Source organism: Anomalospiza imberbis, chromosome 5 (assembly GCF_031753505.1).
Source record: "Anomalospiza imberbis isolate Cuckoo-Finch-1a 21T00152 chromosome 5, ASM3175350v1, whole genome shotgun sequence".
Lineage (NCBI taxonomy): Eukaryota > Metazoa > Chordata > Aves > Passeriformes > Viduidae > Anomalospiza > Anomalospiza imberbis.
The window spans coordinates 11352153-11375818 of record NC_089685.1 but is presented as its reverse complement, the minus strand read 5'-3'; the positions used below and the strand labels follow the sequence as shown (position 1 = coordinate 11375818).

Genomic DNA, 23666 nt, shown 5'->3' with positions numbered 1-23666 from the left:
CAAATTACTAAATTAATCTTTAGAGGGTTTTCCCTGATTTCAGCCTGTTTAGAAATGCATGTCAAGAGGAGGAGCAAGTTCTACTCATTCCTCCAGTCGCTTAACAACCTTTACAGATGTTGTTCTCACATTATTTCCTTTTCAGATTTGGTTTCTGTACTAACCCATCATCAGGTTAATGTGAAAAAATAATAATATCCTTCTTTTAACAACTACACAGCTTCCTACTATGTCAACTCCTTTGTTATTTTCTAAAGAAATGCACAATATTTTTCTTTATTATTTCTCCATTTACAACAAGCTGTTGTTTCACAGATTCTAACACTTTTCTTGGAGTGACTTTATACCTCTTTGATTTCTGTTAGTTTTAATCTGCACTCATAAATATGAGTATACAATCCTTGGGTTGTTATGTTTTGGTTCCTTGTCCTTTCATCACATTTCTTTCCTGGTCTATTGGTTTTGTGTGGCCTGCCGGAACCAACAAGAAATTCACTCCACGGACATCAGCATTGGTCAGTAAGTTAAATGGAACAAAAAGCATGACACACACTCCTCCTACTTCATGTTATGTGTGAAGAGTTTTTTAAACTTCTTTATAGTTTCCATTTCTAATGTCAGCTACAGAAATCTCTCAGTAATGTTTTCTGTGTGTTTACCATAATAGCAGCTTTCCAGGGCTTATCAAGCTATGTTTTATTCTAAAATTCTTATATGAAAATGTATTTATCATGAAGAATTCACTGGTCATGGTGGTACTTCTTCTATTTGTCAGTCATCTCTTTAAAGGTCATACAACATTTCTCACAGAAAAAAAAAAAAGGTGTTTCAGGAAGCTAAGTATCTTAACCAACTAAATGGGAAACAAATGGATTTTCACTTTGATTGTCTTATTGATCATCTTATTGCTGTGGCCAATAAAAGTTTGTCATCTGCTTTTATGTATAAATTCTAAGTCAATCACCTCTGTCATGAAAGGCTAGAGCACCCAGTTGTCCATATGTGGCCCTTTCTTACTTCTGTTATACCTGACTTTTAGCCTGCTCTCCCATCTGTCGGTCTCCTCCTGTCACTTCAAAAGCAGAATCTTTAAGCATTCTGGAATGTGACTTTTTCTCAAGTGACATCTCAGGGTTGAGAGACACTTGTGAGAACAGCTAAAAGTTGCCACTTCACTACTGAGTTCAGTCTTTAATTTCTCTGCAGGAGATGCTGTCTGCAAACCGACAAGTGGTTTGAATCCTCCTTGACAGAAGGGTCTGGAAATCTAACAGCCCAGAGTCACAGCAGCTCATCATGGCCAAACTAATACTAAAGAGATAGATAAATATTCAAGAAACAAAATCTACCTCACCTACACAGTATAGTTTGTTTATGTAATAAGATTTATGTCACAAACTGCTATTTTAAGAGCAGGAAATACTATTTTTTTACCACAGGATTGTGTTAGCACAGTACCTTAACTGCTGTTTAGAAACCCAGATTTTGTTTTCTGCCTGTCTGGATCTTTAGCTAGGCAAGTCCCATATTTATGTAAAACATGCTTTTGTAATTATCTCTCTCTCTTTTTTTTTTTTTTTTAATTAGAAGAAATAAACCCCAAAAATTACCAATTTGCTTCCTATCTTGTCAACTCCAGGAGGAGATCAAAGGAAGACTATTAATATAAAGAGCTGGGTGTCCTATAGACAAAAACTGTTTCTTCACTGCTGTCTTCCAATACTCAAAAGTTTGTTCTAGTAATCTTATGGAATATTGATTTTAATTCTCAACTACAGATGTTTTGAGATCCCTACAACACAACAGTGTAGAAGAAATGGCCTGTATTAATTTTTAAACAAAGTCCTTTACTGAAAGTCTGGACCATGCAAGGTCACAGGAAGAATGATTTAAGATAATGTTGAAGCACAAAAAAGAAAATAAATAAATGTGATGTGATTAAAGGGGTGTGATATTTCTCCTTTAAAGTTAAAATCATGTAAGACTTAATAAGAACACAGCAAAAAGCACAGTAAAAGGGGCTACACCCAGTGAAATGTCAGACATCCAGAACTGGGAGTGCATCAAATACAGCAATCATGTTTATACATGAAGGTTGTTCCACTGATCCATCATTACCACAGATTGAACCAGGAGTTCAGAAGATTTGTCATAATGGAAATCTCACCAGCACGCATTTTTAACAGCTTAATGATCTCCTCTTTTGTGTAGTACACACCTTGATTCAAGCACCAAGGACAATGCCTATTTGTGCTACTGGATTTGTGTTATTAGATTTCTTTGACACAATCTGGATGTGCACTGTGGCAACAAAAGTTAAACCAATCTCTATTGTGAACAGAATTTTAAAATAAATTTATTTTTAAAGCATAAATTAGAAATTATTCTCCCTGCTATCGACTGACACATCTAAAAATCACCCATTACTTAATATTGTGATTATCACTTTAAAATAGCAAATAAAAAGGAGAAGAATTCAGTAGAAAAAACTATGATCACAATGCAGCTAGACAGGTGGAAGGGTATAAAGCAGCAAATCTGGCTGTCAGATGAGAGATTATTCTGCAAAATGTCTGTATTTGGGTCAGTGAAGGTGATATGCCTAGTTAATTGGTGAATAGAGCACAGCACTGAAATCAATGAAAAACATTGATAACTGATGAGAATGTAGTTGGTGCTCCACACATTGAGTACAGAAAAACTGATTTGCTTATCCAGGAGATTTTATGATACAGTTGCCCGTAGGGGGACTGAATTCAATGGCTCAGAGGTCTCTTCCAGTTCTACACTTCTGAACAAATGTACAGTATTTTAATTAAAAAGAAAATATGCAATCTCTGATACAGTGTTATAGCTCAACTAATTTCAATAGGTGGTCACTATTTTGCTTCTCATTACCAGGAAATTGTAAAATAATTTAATTTGTATGCAGAAAGGCTTCAGGTTTGGTCCTTCCTATGCAAAAAAGCAGTGGAAAACTATAATCTTGTATATTAACCTCTTAGTGTCTCTCTATTATGGATGGATGGATGGATGGATAAGTTCTTTGAAATGCTTTAATAATGCTAAAACAACCTTTGTAAAATATGCTTTTATGGTAAGAATTGTGAAATCCTTGAACAGTAGAATACAGTTGTACAGCTACAGAGCATGTCAAATGTAGCAGTGCATGTTCACAACACCTTTAAGGTGGACACTGAATTTCTGTTTACAAATGTCTACAAATGATACTGATCAAGATCTGTAGTACCTATTGCATCAGAAGCATACAGAAGTTAATAGTCATCTTAATGAGGAGAAAAAGGAATTATTTGTGAAGGACTAGTAAAGAGGACTAAAATAGAGCATGATATTAGTGTAAAAAAAATAAAAAAAGGTGATGAGAGGATTAGGACTAATGGTCCTGGAAAAGAACTCTTTTGATTATTTCCTGGAATATCCTCTCAGTTTGACACTACCACCTGGAATGCAGACTACAGTGTCTAAGCAAATGAAATTATTCACCTCTCTTGTGCATATTCAGTCTTTTGCCTCTCGCCACTTTAATATAAATTGCAACACTGACTCCTCATTAACCACCATCTACACCTCTTCTCTGATAAACCCAGCACTTCTGTCATTATTACAAACTGACAAACCTTGGCCCACTCTGAAATTTAATGCATCTCTAACTGTGAAAACAGAAATACCGGTAGCAATATTTCAGAGACAACTAGCTCTCCATATTTGTATTCTGCATTCCCATGTTTTGGGAAACACTCCTAAGCATAGAATTTAAAGTAAAATAATAAGTATGAGTTTTAGCTGAAGTTTTCTACAGTGTAACAGAAGGTTTAAAACATAATGATTTAACTTATTTTAGTATAATTGCAAAGTGAAGGTGATACTTTATTCTAATCTTCCAGATGAAAGTAAGTGCTAGCATGATATCAGGAGAAATTTACTGTGCCAGCAATTTAGAAGGAATTCATTCCCCTGCTTGGAGGAAGGGGTGAACTTCCTCTCTTTCACTGCTAGGAAAATACCACTGATTTCGAGCAAGTAATTGCAGATTTACACCACGGTGCCTCAGATCAGAGTATGGCTTGTAATAAAGCTTCAATAGGTTTCAAGAGTGAAGACACATCTTCAAATACTTTAAGATAAAGCACAGGTTTTAGACTTTTATTTAACCAGGTTTCATTCAGGCTGAGCTTCAAGGAACCTGAGTGTGAAAGTGCTAGAAGGCTACTTTCTGTCAGAAACCACAGTTTTCTCTTGCTCTCATATAAAATTACATCACAAAGCACCCAGGATTTTGGACTGTTTCTCTCACACTGCTTCCTCTCTGCCTTTTCTCATGAGTAGGGATGCTGTGGGTTCTCCATCTTTACCCTTCCACCCTCCTCTTCTTCAACAGCCTATGGTTTCAGGATGCTGAAAACCTGCATAAGACTTTTTGCCCCGGCAAAAGCCCTGACATCAACCCCTCCCAAACTGCAGTGGTGGAGAGGAGCCTGGTACAACACACCAGGCACTGGGTCTTTCTGGAGGGAGGAAATTGTGATGGTGGGATATGGATGTTTTAGAGCAAGAGGAGAATGGCATGAGCACCAGGAGCAAGGAGTAGAGCCTGGGGTGGAAGTGAAGGCCCCCACTGCCCTGAAAACCTTACTACCTGGGGAAGGAAAATTTATCACTGGTTTAACTCTCCTTGGACACAATTCAGCTCACAATTCTTTTTCTTTTCAAAGACATTTTTCTCCTTACTCCTCAGGTTCTAAAAGGCAAAACCATCCATTTCTGTTAAGTGGCATGGTGTGTCAGTTTTCTGGCATTTAAGTTAAACAGTAACCATAAAGAACACTTATGAGAGACAATATCTGTTCTTGATGCCAAGTCTTTCCAGAAAGGAGAGCTGCTTTAAAATAACTTCTTTGAAGAATAAAATAAAATAGTTACTTGATAATTGTTTCATTTCCATGGAGAAGTGAAGGAAAAGTTGTTAGGTTTATATTCTTTACCATGACAGCTTGAGTATGTGCATAACAATTCCATTTCTGCCATCATTCATTTTATTTTTTCTTTCTAATTTCTCTGAATTTTGTTTTTCATTGCTTTCTCTATTTCTCTATTAATTGTTTGATTTCTTTCCTTTTTGGAGCTTTATTCCAAGCCCTCTGCTCTCAGCTCCTCTCCATGACCTGTCTTCCTGTGTGCCACTCACTCAGCTTGTTAAACACTCTCCCTCCCACTGACTTGGTGCAGAGATAGTTGGTTACAAACCTTTGTAACAGCGGCCAAAACCTTTGACAATGGCCAGTTCTTTCTGTCAGTGTAGGACACTCATGCCCAGATTCAAAGATAGCCATTTTCAGAGAAAGGGTCAGTAATTTATAAGGGCAAACAGAGGCTGTCTCTCACAGACAAATGTACTGCACTCAAAGACAGAAATGATTTGTTCATCAACATCTATCTATTTCAATCCAATCTCCCCTCACACCTTTGGGGAAAGGTGGAAGAACCCTAAACAGTCAAAGCAAATTAATATGCAAAGTGACGAGATGAACTGGCATTTCAAAGACACGCCTGCAAAAAAATAAAGGGGGAAAATATTCCCACCCAGAGAAGAGGTGATTTGATGGAGAATGCTATGATCCCAGAAGAGGAGGCACATTCCATGTCAAACACCTTCCTAGATTTTTTTGATGGTAATTTTCCTAAAAAAGAGTTTATTCTTATTCCTTTTCTTTTCTTTTTTTTTTTTTCCTTTTTGGATTACTGTACTTTGCCTTTGCCAGGCATGACTCATATGCACAGAAATGCCTTTATCATAAATGAAACACATTTTCAGATTTACATGCTGACTTAGCCAAAACTCAAGGCTTTTGACTTTTAGAGTTTTCAAGTATTTCTAATGATGGCAGGAAGGTCTGATGTGCTTGAAGATATAAGGCTCATCACCAAGGCAGCAGTAAGCTCAGTGAAGGCATAACAAACCAATTTTCCTCCATGACTGGGTCACCCTGTACTGAGGTGTAAAGGTCTAGTTACATACACACCACTGAGCATGTATCCATGGGACCAACGCTGGAAATGACATTTCTTCTGCATTGTGTGGCCACATAAATATCAATTTGTGCTTTAGAACAAGAATGTCATATCATTTGGAAAAAATCCTAGTAACCTGGTGAGTTACACTGGAAATTGGGAGACATAAAAGAAAAGTATTACCCCACATGGCCTGGTGCTGGAACTCTTTCCCAGTGTGAAAAGCAGGATGCTGGGCCAAACATCCTGCTGTTACTCCAGCTGGGGAAGCAAATTCCATATCAAACATTTAAGATATTATGCCAGTAATTTTTGTATTTGCTGTTGAGGTGGAATCTGGACTGTCTATCACATATTATTACAGTGGATAATTCACATACACTAAGCTTTATACACAAAAGTGATTGAAAAACACAGACTACAATAAAAAAAATAATGCTTGGTAGGAGGTAAGAGTGTGTCCTCTGTGTTGAAGAGTTACCACACCTGATGTGGGCCAAGAACCTCAAACTGAGAAGATCAGTGCTTCTTAAAAGCCATGGTCATTCCCTTGAGAGACTGTGGAGCATGGGGGATTTATTAAAATGAAAGTGGGAAGAAGAAATGAGCAGGATAAGAAAATATTCAAGAGCTGCTCACAGTGCAGTGTGCCTCTGCCAAGGACAGACTGCACCTTATCTCCTGGAGGTACAGAGCAACAAAAACTTTCTCCTTGTTTCTCCTAGGGCAGCTGTAGGCTACACATGTTTTTCCATGGACTGCTGTGGCTATTGGCAAGAGATGTGGCAAAAGAAGCACACTAGTACCAAGCATTATAATGCTGAACTAGAAGATAATACCAAAGCACCTACATTTTCTTGTGCTCTCTCTCCTTTTATTTCTTTCCTGCTTGTTATCATAACTATGCCATGGAGAGTTTTCTTTGAAGCATTCTTCGAAACACAATAGACAGCATACATTATTTATCCTAATGGAATAGTGTGCAGGGCACCCCCCATATCTCACTTCCTCTGAATAACTTCAGGAGAGAACAGAGCAAGATAAAAACAGGCTGCATTTTTTTAGTCAGAAAATGATGAAACCTCATAGGAGGCAATCCTCATGTGGATGAGATTGCAAAAGTAGGAGCAGCAGGAGATAGAAAACCCAGCTTTGTTTTCTCCTGTGCTAATGTGTCATTGGGGGAGCCAGGTGCAGATACTTACACACTGACCCACATACAAATCCAAGAGCAATGTGTAATTAAGGCTTGGGAAGAGCCCTGAGAACCTGACTATCTCTACAAAGATGACTGAAAGTTACTTCTGTTTAAAAACGATTGCGTACTTTCTCTGTTGGCCTCTCAATCTATTTTCACATTTACAAAGGAGTGAACCCCTATGATTTTTTTTTTTTATAAAATTAACTACACAAATGTAAACTACTTGTAGGAGAGAACTGTAATCACTGGGAATTTGACTTCTTTACATATCAGCAATAAGGTATTTTTATACAGGTTCCACTATTTAAGGGGCAAAGAGCATTTACTAGTATAAAGGAACAGTTCTGTAAATGAATACTGCCATTATTCTGTTGGTATGAAAACAGCAGCAAATATGCTTCCTCAGTTTAGTTTTGAATTCTGAGCAGAGCTCGTATTTCACACAGTAATAGTCAGTAACTTCCATGGACAGGGAACATAATTACAGTGTCCTAGCTCCAAATGGCTGAAGGTTGTAAAGGATAATATATAGCACCTGCTGAATCTGCAGAAGGAAAAAAAAACCCTAATGCAATAAAGAGCTCCCTACCGGCACACTCCTCCTTTTCCAGAAGGACTTTCCAATAGGCACAGGCAGGTGTTTTTTGATGGTTATGTCGCTGCGGTTGGTTCGACAGCAGCATTTGACAGCTGCAATGACAGAATGGGAGCAGACTATCCCCTCAGTTATTCCAGGTTTTAAAATCCAGCCATGAAAAAGTGAGGAAAGTTTGGAGTTACCCTTTCCTTTTGTGCAGCAGATTCCTCCTAGTGCTATCTGAGGGATAGCTACCACTCATCCCATGATGATTTCTGGGGTGCAATGATACTCACATTTCCACAAACTGTTCACTTGTGTTTTCCAGAACCTCTTTCTATTACATCATCTGAACAAGAAACAACAAAACTGCAGTTTCCTTCTGTCAGTCAGGAGCTGCAGAGCTCTGAAGACAGAGACACATAGGCTTCCAGTCACCCCAGTCAATTATGTGATCAAACAGTGAACAATTATGATCTGATCGAGCTCCTTTATTCAGACATCTGCAATTCTCCCCAGATGTTCTAGATTTATTGAATATTCCAGTGGCTGGTGTCATCATCTGGTTTTGCTTTTAGATATTCTTGATCCCCACCATCGATAGAGAACCTTAATTAGTGACAAAGGCACTGTTCCTTACTCCTCTTTGGGTCACGTGCATTGTTAAAGTACAAAATGCTGGATTGTATCTGACTGCATAGCATTACAGGATGATGCCAAGTTACCTTTCAGAATTTCTTCCAAGAAGCTAATTCTGAAGGTGAAAAATTCTCTAATGTAAGGGAACTCTGCCCTGAAGTTCCTGTCCCTGCAGAGGCTCTACTCACCAACATTTCACTACAAATATTATCACTTCCTGGACCCATCATGGCTTCTACGTTCACAGAGATGAGTACAGTCTCTCCAATAACTTTGAACAACATCATGAGCAATCCTGCAGATTTAAGCCAGGACCTTGGGAGAGAAGACAGATGGAGAGCAGGAGTAGCACAGGAGGGTCAAGGCTTTGTGCTCCCATGAGAGCAGGTTTCTCAGCAGATGACCAAGTTAAGTTACACTATCCATATCCAATTAGTCTGCTTGAATCAAGCTTGACTCTAAGAGTGCCTAAATCTTTGCAAACTTTCAGAAATCTTTAATTTCTGTTATCTAGGACAGACTTTTATAGCTTACTTCATCTCTGTCATCAGCAAAGCACTCTAGTGGCAATAATTCTTCCCACTGTACTTCACTGCAATTTATTTATTTGACTGGAAAGGAAAGGATAACTGAGAAAGAGAGCTTTTATTGTGATGTGCTCTCTATTGCAATGCTTCCCACATCCATGCCCATTTGTATTCCATCACCTCTGGGTTATGAGCAATTCTGTCAATGGGGATTGTCATGGCTGTAAAGACTTAACTCCTAATACCTTCAGATTAAAGAATTTTTCTAGGCACTTTTTTTGTTGTTCGTATTTTCATAAGGGATGTTAGGGGGTTTAGAGGTTCAGTGATCACCCACTGCAATCCTATTTGCTTGTTTTCTTTGCCAGGAAGGTGATAAAATGTATTTAACCTGAGCCCCTTTGCAAGATCAGATTTTCCCTACTAAATGTTCTCTTGTCTCATCTCTAGAGTGAAACTTGGCACCAATTTCAGCAGAGGCAGAACTGAACCGTAAACTCCACTCTCCTTTAGTACCATCCCTATGATCATACAGGTATTCAGGATACAGATTCAGATTATAAAATTGTCCCAAGAAAGCCACCAGCTGTCATTGCTTCCTTCAGCAGGTTGAACCAAGGGAATATTGGCTAAATTCTTTATGTGACTGATGGTGGGATGAAAAATAATTTATTTTTTGTTGTAGGAAGACTGATGAGATTGAGAGTATTGTGTTCTGTAGGCATCTGGATATGCACCTCTCCATAACCCAGCTCCCCAGCACCAGATACTGATTTCATCTGGACTAAAGAAAGACCTGGTGGCAAAAAATTGCTTCTCACTGTCCCAGGAAATGGAGTTCTGGGGCAGAAGAGAAAAGTCATAGATGGTTGGTAAGGTTAAATCAAAGAAGGTTCACATAAATAAAGAAGTTTGTGGAGAGTCAGAAAAAATGTATGAGAGGAGAAATACAAAAAAATTAGAAGGATGACAGGAAATGTTATGTCAAGTTTGAAGCCTCTTGCATGTTTCCAGGTGAGTTTTCTTTATTTAGTTGAAAAGTCAACCTAACCTTCAATGGTTAGAGGAAGAACAGACCCAACTTTCAGTTTACAGTTTTCAGTTAGCTCTACTATTGATATTTTCTACAAAATAATGGACTGTCTAAACACAGGTATGCTCTGTACACAGACCAAAGGTCACCAAAAGAATAATCTTTTTCTTTATGATACAGTATAATGTAGTCAGAAAACAGTTGCTACAGCGATCAGAGAGTTCTCTCTGAAACTTCTGTCTAGTGCTTTAATCAGACATGTGGGTCTGAGATATGCTATATTCCCGAGGAAGCAATGATAAAAGAATGGGAATAGGAATAGCTGGGATGTTCTTACAGGGGAAAAAAGAAAAGTAAATTATGCTGACCATACTCTTTTCTTGGCCCTGTGGGCTACAATCAGCTCTGTTATAGTGACATCATTTACAACAAACTTGATTTAACCTGGTAGTATTAGGGCAGTTAGGAATACTATATGGTCTTTAATGTTCTTAAGCTTATTTTGCAGTGAGAGCATGATGGTTTCTGTATAGGCATTTGCTACTGAAGTGGGAAATAGGTGGGCTGTTTGATGAGTCTGTCAGCTGGAACACTGGCAATTGCTACTTGGACTGCTTCAATGTAAATAGAATTTCTCAGATTGCAATACTCTGGGTCTGAGTATTTTTTTTTTTTTTAGTATATACTAATCTATCTAATTCTTGTTATTATTTATTTTCATCACAACCAGATGATAATCCTGACTTTTATGTTTATCAATTCAGGATTTGGGATGCATTTACACATCTTTCAGAAAGTGATGGTGAGACATTTTCCTGGTACCACCATTTTATTTGTGTTTCCCCTCTCCCTTTATAGAGGTCCAGTGTGTCAGTGTTGTACTGTGAAAAAATGTGTATTTCCAAGAAAAGTCCTTGGACAGTTTTTATTCTGTAATGACAATAAAAGTCAAAAGTCATGCTAAATTTCTTAAATCAGATTTTCACTGTTAAATCCCACTTTAAATAATGTAGTTAATAATCACATAATCAATATACAATGCCCCTAGTTGGATACGTGTATTTCTTTAGGGTTAAATTTACTCATTTAATTCCTTCTGGAAACTCTTCTGCCTGTAGTGATCTTCAATCCAGTATTTCTTAATGTGTAAAGTTCTGAAATCTAATTTGTCCCAGTTCAATATTGGACTCCCATTTTATTCTGATTGCGTACATACACATCTGAAAATCTGCCCGGTTTGGTTAACGTTCCAAAACTGCATTCTAGTGCTTTGTAACTATGGTCAGTGTGAATAAGGCATCTGGAATCTTTCTGTCACTCAAAGCTTTTTAACTCTATTTATTTGAACATCTCTCATTGACATTTCTGCTTGTCTGATGGTGTGCAAGATGTTTGTTTTCTTTTTCACAGTCCCACTGTGCAGTTGTGTCACTTTCCATGAAGCAAGTGTTTACTGCTGTCAAATTATCTACCTGTACACAAGGAGCAATGGGATCTGCAGGCAGTGTTAAAGTTCCTTTTTTGCTCCTTTCCGGCAGTAGTGGAAGCATTTAGGTCTATGAAAATTAATCTCAAAAGACTGTAATAAGTCTGGCAAGTAACATTTGGGGGTTTTATAAGTATTGCACACAACATGCTTTCTAAGCACCAACAAAAATAGTAAGCACTATTAAGCAGCCACAAAAAACACTGGCCACATTTTCTGGAGAGGATCCATACTACTGACAACTTCTCACAGCTACCCTTCTGCCTCCTACTTGCCCTACTTTTGTGCTATGGAGCCACCTTATCTGAGGGAACATTTAAAGAAGTGGTTTTCACTGGAGCGAAATTCCCAGTCGCCCCATGAATCCTCTGGCACAGTTCCCTCTGGAGAAACACGGTGCCCGTCCTCGCTCCCCTGCAATCACCCCACACATGGACAGACAGAGGCTGCTCCCACCTCTGGGCTGCAGCTGCTGCTCAGGAAGGCTGGAGCAGAGCTGCAGAATCAGGCTGAATGGCCATTCTGTGTGGGGCTCTTTCCACCCAGCACTTGTAGTACAATTAAAGGAGTGCCTCCCCTGCTCGTCCTTTCCCCTCGCTCTTGTAGTATCTGAACATGAACTCCCTTGGATAAACAAACGCTTGTACCCATACATATACTTCTGGCCTTTAAGGACTTTATTCTAGTGCCTTTTGTTAGGATTTTCAGTTTTCCGTGTCAGTTGCACTCACCACTGGCTGGCATTTCTTTTTCACCTGTATCATGGGCGGCACATTATTAGGACACATGCTTTTCAACCCACTTACCTAATTCCAGCAGAACTGGCAGAAGCTGCTCTATTAGCAGTATTTTTACAACACATTTGCAATACACACTCTGTAAAATTATTTCTTTTTTGTAAGCAGTAGTATTGGCATGAGGTTCTGATTTCAGGTAAAACAACCACTGCCCACTACAGCCCCTCAGCCAGCCAAACAGTCAAAGAAAGCAAAGCAAAACAAGCCAGTCAGACATTACCAGAGAGAATGGTGATTATAACAAACAACAAAACAAGGGAAAAATGCATGGCTATTCAGAAACTGTCTTTTGGGGACTGAAGAAGAGATCTGGAGCCATTTTTCTCTAGGTTCACGAGAAAATGTCAGCACACAGATGCTGTACTGTCAGATTGCATCTTAATTTGGCCAAAGGGGACCCAAGCAGTCACCCCTTACAGACATTTTTAAAGGCCCATTACAAATCTGATTTATTGGTTGCTAAGAGTCTTCCTGCTATAGTCTGCAGTTTTGCATGACATGGAGCCGAAATCCAGTTACAGATAAATGTCTGCTTCTCTGTATGATCTAAATCCATCTGAATTCAGTATTTCTTGGGCATTGGTCAAGCCTCCCCTGGTTTGCCCACCCCCTCTCCTCCTAATACCTTAAGGCAGTTTACTTCAGAATGAAGCAGAGCATTAACCTGTATAAAATTGCTAATTTGTATGTAACTCTCTTGCTGCCATCAAAAAAAAAAAAAAAAAAAAAAAAAAGGAAATGCCTTTTGTTCTAAAGAGGCAGGGAAAAAAATCAGGAACAAAAGAAATGCATCTGCCCAGCAAAAGAAATGAGAAATTGCTGGGATATGTTTTAGATGTTTAGGCATGCTGGTGTTAACAACAGCCATTCAAATGCTAATTTGCTCTAGTTCTTCGATATTTAAAAAAAAACTAATGGCTTTTTCCTCAAAAAAAAAAAGAAGAAATTCCTTGCCCTCTGTGAAAAACCAAACATCATACCAGTGAAATGCATTTGTATTGCTGAAGAAACACCATTCAAACTTGCTCTACTTGAACTGCCCATTGTTACAATTCAGACAATGTACAACAACAAGCACAGCTCAACTTCTAACCATGCCCGCATCACAAGGAATTAAAAGTCAACAGCTCTTCCTATTTCCATAAACTCACCTCCAAAGCCTTCATTTGCAGCTTCTCTGGCAAAAATCTACCAGCATTGGAACAGTCAATTTGTTACACAGGCATGCAGCTCGTCCTAAAGCCTCGTATTTCGTGAAGGAACTATTCTAAACAAAGACAATATCAAAAGCTACACAAGGATCGCTCACAGCAAGTCCAACTCAGCCCAAGTTTGGGTTCAACATCTGTCTGAACACAGTAGTGCCTCCCATTTTTGGTTCTGTTTTGTGGGATTAAATCCCATCTAATCTCTTTAAGTGACCCTGACTCAGGTTCCAGCTATACTGCTTTTACAAATCCGGAGAAAGAAGGGGGGGAAAAAAAGGAAAGAAAGAGAAGGCAGCGCCTTATCCCACCTTTCCATGGCTCTCAGCCCGTCTGTCTTCGCATGATCTGAAAACCACCTGTACTGGATCCAGCCCATTCTGGGGACGGAAATTATCTTCCCGGTAGATGTAGTCTCAGCTGTGCTTTGATTTTTCGGCACGAATGTCTAGAATCTTCTGCTTAAGCCAGACACAGCAACACAAAACTGCAGCTGAGCTCTTTTGTTTTCCCTCTCTCCAGGGCTGAAGCAGCGGCGCTCCCGGCGCTCCCGCTCCCTCCGCCCCCGGCAGCGCCGGAGCGCTCGGCTCCGCCGCCGGCCCCCGCAGCCGCCACCTACCCCAGCCCGAGCCGCCGCCGAGATTCCTCCGTCAAGGGGCAGCTTCGGGGGGCGGTCAGGTGATCTTCCGGTTAAAAACGGAGAGGATGCTCGGGGATTGAGCGCACGGATCCGTGGTGGGATTCAAACTAGCCATTTACATTACAAAGCAGGGAGCGAAATAGGGCTCGGAGGAGATCATCAGGCATCCTTCTGCTTTCCAGCTCTGCGCTGGCAATCCACACAAGAAGGCACAGCGCAAGGATATGCAATTAAACTTTTCAGTGGCAATAATCATACATAGTTTGGATACCATGACACTTCTAAATATTTAAAATTAGGGGCTTATTCCTAAATAAACATAAATTCTTTTCAGATGCTATGCTGGTTCTGTATCTCTTTACAGATTCTTCCCAACTGTACATTTTTTACAGTACAATATTTAAATATTTATGCTGAAGCCATATTCAATTTCTCATCAGCAAATGGACCATACTAAACTAAAAACAATTATTAGTTCTTTATTCATATTATTATATTGCGATTCAAAGTATCTCTGATGTAAGGGCGATTACATTTAAAACTGACTCTGAATTGTAGGCTATCCAATGGCCCTGCTCCCTGGGATTACCCTGATTAAAGCTACCATACGGTGCAGGGCTTTGGAATTTAGGCTCTAAAAGACTGAAAGAATTCAGATTCTGTGAGAATCCTAGTTGTTGCCAAGTAATAAGAAATACCCAGATATTGTTGCAACAGTCAGAATTACTTGCAACCAATATGTTAGAAGAAAATCTTATAGGAAACACACTGTGAGTCTTGGTAAAATACTCCATTTAGAACCCCAGTTTCCATTAAAAATTTTTTATCATGTTTAATGAGACCCCAATTTCACTCAAAATATTCCTTATGCATTCATTATAAAATGGTAACAAACAGGAAACACCTGCAAAACTAGGCACAAAGCGTAAAGTAGGCATCCACATTTAATCAGTCTTTCTGAGAAATTAAATGTGTAGAAGTAGTGTGTCATCTATTCCAAAAGAAATCTAAACCCATTTTCGTATGTCCATGTTCTTTAAGACTCAGGTTAAAACCAGAAAGCCTACTCATCCATCCATCATCCAACCCAGGCACTTCTAATAGTTCCCAGTGTTTCCAACAATATAACAAATAACCATTTACTCATCTTCTATTAACTGCGGATCTCTCCACAGACACCTCAGTTCCTTTGGCACTACACACCAAACTCAGATTTCCACCTTTACTTTCTGTATTATCACTCTTATGATGTAATGTAATTCTTTTGATAAGTACACAAAGGAGCAACTTGGATTTCTTTTAGGACACTGAGGGTAAAGAGTTTTATGAGAGATCATGGATTAACTTCACCATATGATTAGGCTATTACTATATCTACTGGATTTGCAATAACAACTCTATCTTTCAAAGATTTAAGGTTTTTAACCCTGACACATCCTTCTCAGAAATGCTCTAGTAAGAGTACTTCACATCATTCTTTTCATAACAAAAATTTTTGTGACAGTCCATGAGCTTTTGGCAGAAGCCAAGACTGACTCCAAGGGGCTGCTAAAATTCCCATAACTATTATATACATATGAGGCATTATTTCAAACCAGTCTTCATGGGGAAAAAATCACTGGACTTTAGCTTTTCTACACTTCATTTAATTATATATTGAAAAAGAAAATGTCAGAAGTGGGACACTTGTCATGCCTTGGCAAGCACATCCTTGTAGAAAGATATCTAACAGCTATTGCACACTTAACACTGGAACATGATTAAGATGATCCCAGCAATGAAAGCCATAGGAACCAACACAAGACAGGAACAAAACAACATCTCAGTTGTCTAAGTTCCCAGTTACAGGTGGAATTCTGCAGTTCTTCTGGACACTCTGTGTAGCCACAGGTAGTTACTCTATTAATAGTCTTTTCCTTTCACCCTCCTGAAGTCACAATATTGCAAGCAGAGTAGTGACAGTTACCAGGCTGCGATGGGTCAAAATATGAGAGAGCCAGCTGAGTAAGCCACCTGGAGAGGCTAACAGGGCCAGGCAAGCTACATGTCTTCAGAACTCAGAATTGCATATATACTGCTGTTTTCTAACTTGGATACTGTCAACCTTTTTATTATTGTTATAAAGTCAACAAAAAACTTGTTTTTAGTAAAAAAGTAGGCCTAAACTATCATTGATGAAAAAGCAAATAGACACAAATTACCCCTCCAGGTACTTAAGTGTATTTACAATAGTGTGTAAATCATGAAACAGGTCAAAAAATTTTCCAATGTAGTCAATTACTAGAATGCAGTTGTGTCATTCTGCACAGGACTCCAACAGAATGTGATGAGTTTCTTGATAAGCAAGAGTATCACATCTTATGCACACTTATTACAGTCATCAAAATGTTCACTTTAGCAAAGCTGACTACAGTAGAGCTTTTCAACAATGAAAGGCTGTGGTCACCCATCTACTGCAAAGTATGGTTTACAACTCTCAAAAGAAAGTAATTTAGTTTCTAAGAAATAGAGCAATGATTTTAGGCTTCCAAAAAAAAAGTCTTTTATAATGTCTGGGCTGCCATACACATTGACAGGAACAAGACATTCAGACTGGAATGTCTTGGAATGTTGATGCCATAAGTACAGGTCTAATCCACTGGAAGAAATGGAGGTTAATCTTCCACCCAAAGGCTGTATGTATACATGCAAGTAGGTATGTAAATCATGTGTATAGACATGTATACATAATTAATAAACCCATGTAATAAGTATGGATGAAAACCTGTCTCAACCATGCAGATAACAATTTTGTTTTGGAAATTGTGTGCAGTAGTACTTATCAAAATAAAAATCAATATAAACTGATACTTTACTCAGGAAATAAATACAGTTTTTTTTAGTCATTAAGTTTATCTCCTGTAATCTTTAGAGAGGAATTTGAGAGTTTCCCAGAAGAATCACTAATTTTAAATCATACTTTAAAAAATTAGAGCTTTAATTCAAACAACAACACAGACATAATCAAATTATTGAGGCATGAAAAAAATAAATTAATGGTCTACTTTGTGAGAGAAATAATCTCAATATTTGCAATGTTAATTTCAAAACAGTAAAATAATGCATATATCTACATAAAATAACAATAAAAAATCCCTATTTTAGTTATAATAATATCAGCCTTAAGGCTGGATTTATTCCTAAAAGAAGCTGTAGAAATAGGTTGCATCTTTTTTACAGTTCATTTATATGCAAGTCAAAAAGGTATATCCTTAAAAATGAAACTATATTCACTCAGTAAGAAAACGGGTATGACATGTATTTATGAAGTCTTTTTGAATTTGTGCAGCAAACAGGCACAAATGGCTTCTTTTTCATTACTCTTCAGATGCAGAATTTGCAAGTCTATATTTCAAAATTAGTGCTAAAGGAAGAAAACAGCTATTGACATTAGATCCATTACATCAAAGTTATTGATGAGTGAAAATATCCAAGTACATACAAGTTACACACATGATTTATACAATGGGGCAAACCACAACAAAAATGACATTTACAGTATTTTAAGTATTTTCCACCCTTAAAAATACTGTAAATTATAATTGAGAAATTTAAAAAATTTAAGGTAGGTTTGGTTTGGGTTTTGGCTTTACCTACAGTCCTTTGTCATCACAGGTTAAAGATTACAAAGAAGAAAGTGAAAGAAGGATGGGACAGAGATGTGGTCTGAATCCAGTTATATTATAAATAAGCCTTTTGACTTGTGGTCTGCAGGTTGTGCTAGAGAAAGCCTCTATAGAAGGCCTTTCCATGGAATGAATTAGTTGTTATCTTTGACTTTGAGACAGACAGAAAGAACTGAGAGATGGTTAGCTACGTTAACACAAATATCCTTTGGAATTCATGACCTTTCCTTGTCAAATTATGGGAAGCTACAAGAAGAAATTATGGAAACTTTCCCTTTAAAAAACAGGTGAATGATAAAAATAGAAGTAACAAAATTCCTTTGACTGTGAGGAGGAAATTCACCATCAAGTCTGCTGGAATGTCCATGCTTTTTTTCCTTGTGTGTAAGTTGCACATTGCACAGAATTGCATCCAGATTTTTTTAATTATTTCCAGTGAGGGAGACTCCACAACCTCTGTGAGCAATCTGTTCCAGTGTTTGGTCACCTACACAGTGAAGAAGTTTTTCCTTGTTTTCAGGTGGAACTTCGTGTGAATCATTTTATGCCCATTGCTATTTTCCAGTTGCTCAGCACTACCAAAAGGAGCCTGGTCCATCCTGTGGACACCCTCCCTTCATATTCTTACAGACAGTCTTAAGGTCGCTTCTCAGTCATCTCTTCTCAAGACTGAACAGGCCCAGCTCCCTCAGCTTTTGCTTTCCTTATAAGAGAGATGCTCCAGTCCCCCAGTCGTGTTCACAGAACTGCACTGGACACTCTCCAGGAGCACCAGGTCTCTCTAATACTGAGGAGCCCAGACACAGCACACCAGATGCAGCCTCATTAGGGCTTAGTAGAGAGGAAACTTATTCCCTTGTACAAACTTTGCACAGGGTTCAGATAAATTCCATAAAATTTACCTTGTGGATGATTTGGGGAATGGAATGTACAGCTTCCAATAAAAGTTTAACAAGATTGCTTTGCCAACCAGTCCTGAGACTTGTATTTCAGAGAAGATGAGTGTCTTCATCTAACTGCTAAACACAGTAGCCTTAATAACTTTGGCAGAAGCCAGTGAGTAGCGATGGGAAAAAAAAAGTCCCATAAAAATGCCTGGTTATATTTTTGAGGATATTAATTTAACTTTCTTGGGATAGTTCAACTGTTTCTCCTTGAGCTTGTATTATTGCCTATTCAGGCTCATGATGAGAAGGAGAAGATAATTACAGTCCTCTTCAGACAGTGTGTTCATTAAGTGTGTTATTTTGGATAAGTAAGTTTTTTAATTGACTTCCAGTGCCTGCCAGTAGGATGGTCTGTGGTTGCATGGCAGTGAGGATCTGTGCCCCTATTGCTTTCCCCTGTTGGAATTCAATACAGTTTAATTGAATTACAATAGGGGTAACCACAAGATTTCAATTACTGGTTTATTCAGTGTTCACTCTTCCAATGGCATTTGATTGACTCACTCTGCATACTTCTCTTGTTAGAGGACCTCTTCCACTCTTCCCAGAGAATAAGATGCCACATTCTTATTAAACAGCAGCATAATTCACATAACACTGGTGGCACTGACTGCAAAAATTAAATCTCTACCTGGTCTGAGTTTATAGCATGTGACCTACTTTATTTGAAGCTAGATTTGGAATGTCTTCCTGCTCCTATGGCTTTGCCCATGTGTTGATAGTTTCCCTCTCTGGAACTGGGAAGATACCATTTTTTGAATTATGCAAAACTGTCTTTTGTCTGATAGGAAAAAAAATTAATTTTGTTTGTTCTTTTGAGAAAATAGAATAGTTTAGAAAGAATCTTTCTAGATTTCAAGTGTTTAAGTTATGTGAAAGAATTAAATGAAAACAAATCCTTAACCTATCTTTCTGACTTCTCCCTAGTGCCGTCATCCAATTCAAGACCTCAACCATAAAGATGCCAAATGTTTTTGCTAAAAGCACTTAGTATGTTGCAAAGACAATTACCTAAATCCATGAAAACTGGTCAAATATTTTGCCAATTCTCCTTTTATGTAAGTGATATCTTGACTAAATGCAATTTTAAACAAAAATACTATTTTTGCAAGTTTGATCTGTTAAATAGCCAAGTACAATAAGTTTTGTAAAACTTCCTCAAAGAGAAAAATAATCTCTTGATCTGTAAATGTCAATTAAGATGTAAATTTGAAAAATCACTGTGGTTGTATCAAAACTAATACGACATGACTATGTTTTTACTCAAATGTTATTTCACCATGATTTAAGAAGAGCTAAATTACATTTTAGCAAACATTCTTTAATCCTGTGTGTTACTACTAGTAGGAATGTAGCAGAAATAATAAGATAATTTAAATTTGCAGGAGGAATGGATGTAATATTAGAAAATACCAAGACTCTTGACTGAGCCTTCTCAAACTAATATTATTGCACTGTGCTTCCAAGTTATTACCTGCTAGAGATTATTTGCTCAACTGCATGTTTGCTCAATCCTCCTTAGTCCCTGTATATGATACAACCCTCTTCTACAACACAAAAATTTCTATTGCTAGTTCTCAAAATTACTATTGCAAGTTTTGGATTAAGATAATACTAATAACAAATTAAGAAAACAATTTTTAAAGCATTAAGTCTACTAATTTATTATATTCCTATTAATTGTAATTATAAAAATGTACTTTATTTATTTAATGTCATATTCAAATAAAGGAAGTCAAAAAAGAAAGCAAAATACATTTTAGTATACTGCTTGTAAATGCTATATTAAGATACCATATTTAAAATAAGTCATGTTTTTATGGGGTTGCTATAATACCTTTGAAAAAAGAAGATGGAAGGTCTATACTTTTTGCACAAATAGTCCAAATCCACAGCTTGATACTTACAGAAAGGGAGCACATTCACCATTTTAACTCCTAATGGTTACTGACCAAAGACTACAGTACCCCTCTGAAGCCAACAATATTTTACTGGGAAGTGGCTGATTTCAAATTTCATATATGATTGTTCTGGGGAAACTCAAAATTTGGAAATTATGACACATTTTTCCTTTCCCCCGCCCCCCTCCTGCTGTGTTGTATGGGAAGAGGAGGTAAGCATTTTTCATATAATTGCTCTTCCACTCTGAATCTTCAAATGTGGGGAACTCATTGGGGCTTTTGTAGGCTAGGAGTTTCAACTGAAATTCTGGATTTTTTGTTTCCTATTAACAAAAGACAACCATTAAATTATTCAGAATAAATATAAAAATTGTATCTATATGTAGGTATGAGGTATGATAGCTACAATCTTAATTATTTTATTTAATCTTTCTTGTACTTTCATTATTTTAAATAGGTGCCATAATGTTTTCTCATTAATATGCATCTGCTATTATTGTTATTAATAGTATCCACCTCTGTATTCATGCAGTGTTTTAAATGTTATGTTTGTATGTCATGTGCATTTTAAAAGTCCAAAGAATTGCATCACTTGATTCTTATATGCACACATAAAACTGATAGTTCTGTATTTAGATCAATTATTGGACAAGTCTGTAAGAGACTTTTCTGGTACCATTTTGGTTGTTTTTCTTTCTAGAAGATTTTGCCTAAATAAAGAAAGAAAGCCTCATATTCATAGAGTATATAGTAATATTCCATCTAGTCATTAATAGTCAAAGACTCACACAGTGGCACATCTGACATAGGCAGCTGAGTTGGGAATTGAAACCATAATAATTAACAATAGATTTCCTGATCTCACCATGACAAGTAAATGAAACACTCTGTGGTGTGCTTGCCCACTGGAAGAGGGAATTAACTCAGTATGAAAAGCAGAATGGAAGCATATCTCTGATTAGATCTAATGCACAAGGAATGCAACAATGGGAAGCTTGTGTCAGCAGAACACATCAAACTCTTTCTAAATATTGTGCATGAGTATGCAAAAACACGCACATTCCCCATAAGAACCATAGAGAAATGCACAGGACGTACAAAACAATCCCTACTGAAATAAGTTAATAAAGAAATAAGTAGATAAAGAAATTAATTAATAAATAAAATTGATGAATGTTCTTATTTAAACAAACTATTTAATCCAACATTTAAATTTCTTCATTAATTTTGCCCGCATTCACTTCAAATCTCCTATTAAAACACCTCCTCTTCCTCCTGACCAACCTGGCGGCTCTCGGCTTTCAGGACCCTGGAGAGCAGCAGCGCCCCGAGCCCCGCTGGCAGACACAGAAACAGGCTCAGCCCTGCCCTCTCATGTTCCAATCATTATTATCCTCTCTTCTTATTCCGTGTCTCATGACTGCTCCATATTTCCCTTCCTCTTCCTCAAATTGTCTTTTTCTCTTATAGTGACATTCAGTGTTGCAGCAACATTTTCTCTGAAACAAAATGTTCTCCCTTTCATTCTTCAAAGTGTGTTGGTTTTGTTTGTTTTGTTTTTGTTTTTGTAAGGCTGTCTTACCTTTAATGTTGACAATATCATCATGGGACATTCAGTATAATTATTACATCAAGCATTATAGTTTTGTTGTGTTAATATGTACCTGGCTGGATACACTGCATTCTTTTACACTGTTTATTGTTAGAAAACTTACTTTATAGAAATCCTGAAATTAGAATCAGAAATTACTGTGTTTGTAGTCATAAAAAGTAGTTCAGTACAGCCATAACAATGCAGTTGTAGTTACTAATCTTCTTGCATGTATTAAACACATTTTATTATTTCAGATTATCTTCAAATCTTGAAAGAAAAGCTAAAATTCGAAATTATAACTAAAAAAAACTGATTCTGTAAAAACTTACAAGGGTGAATAGGCCCAGTCCATTCACTGCACCTATTCACCTGCACAAAGCCACATGGTATATCCTTGCAGACCTGTTCTTAAATGATCTCATTAAGCCTCAGAGTTTAATTAACTTTCAGAGAGATATAAATCAAGAGTGATTCCCAAAAGTCAGTACAGACTCACTGGTGTAACTCAGTAATTTTTTTTTTTTTTTGGTTTCTTAAGGAGAACCAAGTTTCTGTAATAGCATTATGTGAGGGAGGCAAGAAGGAAGGAAAGGAGGAGGTGGGTATGGCATATACAGAAACATGAATTTTTCTCTGTGTCCTTCAGTGTCCCCAACTATGCTGGAGCACAATGGACAATTTCAAATTATTTTTATAATGCAGTAGTCATCTTTAACCTATCAAGCTTTTAGAATTTTTGTGAGGATAAAAAGGGGTAGAAGGAATTAGGAAGGCCTGAATAATGAGCACATTATGGAGATCAACCACAAGATTCATAAGAGAGCCTTTTTGTGGATTTGGCATCATGGAAGCATTCTTTCTTTCTAAAAGCCATGAGAGCTCAGAAAACATTTTTCATATCTCTCTTTCAATATGTGGCTTTGTATGTTTACTCTGCTATATGGAATTCAGAGTGCATCCTCAGCACTGGCCCCTCCATCAGAATAAGAAATATCATTTCTTTCTTCACAATAAACTAAAACACTCATGCAATGTGATTTGGAAGATTCAGACATGAAAAGAAGAAATCCTCAGAACAAAACAGTCGAACCATTGACATGCTGTGATGGACTGTTTATAGTGGCTCCAAGGCACCTTTTACCAAAGATCCACTTTCAGTCAAAGCACTTATCAATACACAGTAGGAAAATCAAGTGATATAAAGTAGGAGGTCTAAAGGGTAAATCCCACATATTTGCAAGAATAAGAACATTTATTCTTCAGACAAAAGTAAGTCGAAGGTGCCTACAAATGCAGTCACATTCAAACACCATCAATGAATCATAGCCCTACTCTGGATCACTCAGAACTCAATTTGGCTAACATATAGGTCATTACATAAACTGGCAACTAAGGATAAAAACCAGTGTGTTTGGCAGACAAAC

At 37.5% G+C, this 23666-nt stretch overlaps 1 protein-coding gene across 11 annotated transcripts in view; it reads right to left on the bottom strand.

Moving 5' to 3' along the window:
• MAGI2 (membrane associated guanylate kinase, WW and PDZ domain containing 2) overlaps positions 1-23666 on the bottom strand; it is a 709198-nt gene that overhangs the window by 369310 nt on the left and 316222 nt on the right. Inside the window, exon 1 of one of the 11 annotated variants that reach the window (XM_068189595.1) lies at positions 13807-14216. The exons of the other annotated variants lie outside the window; for them this stretch is intronic. The gene's annotated coding sequence lies outside the window, so the exon portion shown is untranslated. Of the gene's footprint in view, positions 1-13806; positions 14217-23666 lie in introns of those variants that run through there. 11 annotated transcript variants of the gene reach the window in all.